Below are 2476 nucleotides of genomic sequence, written 5' to 3' on the forward strand. Positions count from 1 at the left end.
CAGCAGAGGCTTATAGAACCAACCTAAAACGAAATCTGATATATTCCATTAAACCTAATATATGGCTCATTAATTATCCTTCTGTTAAGCTCACTGATGTATATCTCTTTTCAGGAATCCTTAGGGGCCTAAAAATGTCATTGTACCAAAGACATCTGACAATTTATAGTTAATAAAGGCTTAAAGGGATAGTTCACACAGAAATGACAATTCTGTTATCATTTACTCACCCTCATGTTATTGTATGACATTTTTTAGTTTATGGAACACACACACACACACACACCCACACACACACACACACAACATTTGTATAATGAAAGACAAACAGGTCCAGTGTTATTTTTGGACCCTACTGGCTGTTATTGTATGGACGTTTTTCAAAATATCTTCTTTGTGTTCTGCAGAAGAAAGAAAGTCATGCCAGTTTGGAGCAGTGTTGTTAATTAAAACAAAATCTATTAAAAATGTTTTTGGTAATTTAATTAAAAGTGAAATAAAATGAAATATAAATATTAGATGAAAAACTTGAAAAAAAAAACAACCAAAAATTATAAATGTTAACTGAAACAAATACAAAAAATTGAAGAGAAGAAAATAAATTAAAGCTAAAAATTAAAATTAAAAAAAGCACATACCAAAATTACTAAAACTAAAATGAATGCTGAATAAAAAAGCTAATTCAAAATATTCATAAATACTATAATAATATATAAATGATGACAGAATTTTCAATTTCGGATTAACTATACCTTTAAGTGTGTGGGTTTTTTTTTTTTTTTCTAGCATTAAAGGTTTGATTCATCCAAAAATTGTAAACAGTATGGCTATGGCACTATTAAACATGGCTCTTTTTTTCTTTGAACACCCCAACCAGTCCAGCACTGCAACACTGACTGAACCAGAGATGTAATTTTGGGGGTGTTACTATCATTTTTTTCAGACCAATGACAAATGTGGGCTCTATGTAAACCTATTCACTGGTATTAAATTATGGACCAAACTCAAACAGTGAGACATTTTTGTTTAGCCTACGCTGAATGATGCTAACCGATTGATCTTTTGCCTTTTGTTGAATAACTCAGCAGAAACAGCCCCCTGGTGGGATTCCTGCCACAAGCACTACAGTGACATTGTCTGAATTTGCAGCTGATCCCAGTTTGGCAATGTGCAAAAGAGTATTAAACCAGTGCTTAATCCAGACACATCTGGAGCATGCTGGTGGCGTGCTAATCAGCTCTGGGAGGATTAGCATCAGGCTAGCGTCTTGTCTAGTCTTGTCTAGTCCAGCTGAAAGCTTTCGTTCCATTCTGAAGGAATCTAGTGGGATGGGGACAGTCACTATTCGTTTGACTTTGATGTATGCTAAGTCTGTTTGCCATGTCATATTTTCTTGATCTTAAAGGTTTGGAAAGGAAATGTGTTTGTTATTCTTCTACTCCACAACATAGTATTACATTCCGTATATAAGGGCTGTTATAGCATAGATATGCTGAACTTAATATTTAGTGTTGTGGTCTATAAATATGACTTTTTCATTACTTGATTCTCGAATAATAACATTGTCCTCAAGCTTGTCCTCAAAACACTACTAAAAATAATGTTTAATGATGTTAAATCAAGATAATTTACTTGAGAAGCAAAATTACTTATGTCTTGTTTTTGTATTATCTTGTTTTCTGAAAAAAAAAAATCTAAACTACGAGTTGATACTTAAAACAAGAAAAAATATCTGCCAATAGATAAATAGGGTAAGAAAAATGTACTTAATTCGAAGGTTATCCCTTTTGTTCTTGTTTTATATTTTAATTTTTATACTTTTTTTCATATAACAAGTCTATTTTTTTGCGTCAGTTTGCTTGTCAAAGTAAATGTATCTTGTTTTAAGAATGTTAAGCTGTTTTACCAAAAAATACTAAAATCATTTTTGCAGTGTTTGTGGTTACAGACCACTAATAGGTTACATTTATCCTAGAATGTATGATATCAGCTTTGTAAATGGTCTAAATTGTCCCTACAAAGTAAAAAAATGGTCACTGTGTAGTCATAAAATGATGTTGTTATTGTGGTAGACGTGTCATTATCATCTACAGTACATGTTGGATTAGTTCATAAGCAATTACATCTGTTGTTTATTAGGCCTCTTGTTGACTTGTAGTTGAAGTATGTAATTAAGCACTCAAGTTTCCCAAAGGAGAAAGGAGAAATTATTTTGCCTCTGACTAGAGAAGTTTTTGAGTCTCAAGTTCATTGTCACATCTAATTTCTCACCAAGTTCAACTTTGCTTCCTTTTACAGACTAATCCACATAGCGCCGTTAAAACATGACGATCTCAAAGCACACCAGCATCATATGGCATTATTTCTGACCTCAATATGTGAGGAAATAACGTATCAAAATATCTCCTGGGCATCATGGTTTGTAGCACTGGAGCTTGAGCGAGACAGACAGTCCTGTACTCTAGTTCTGGACTTA

Source organism: Barbus barbus (assembly GCF_936440315.1).
Source record: "Barbus barbus genome assembly, chromosome: 31".
Classification (NCBI taxonomy): Eukaryota; Metazoa; Chordata; class Actinopteri; order Cypriniformes; family Cyprinidae; genus Barbus; species Barbus barbus.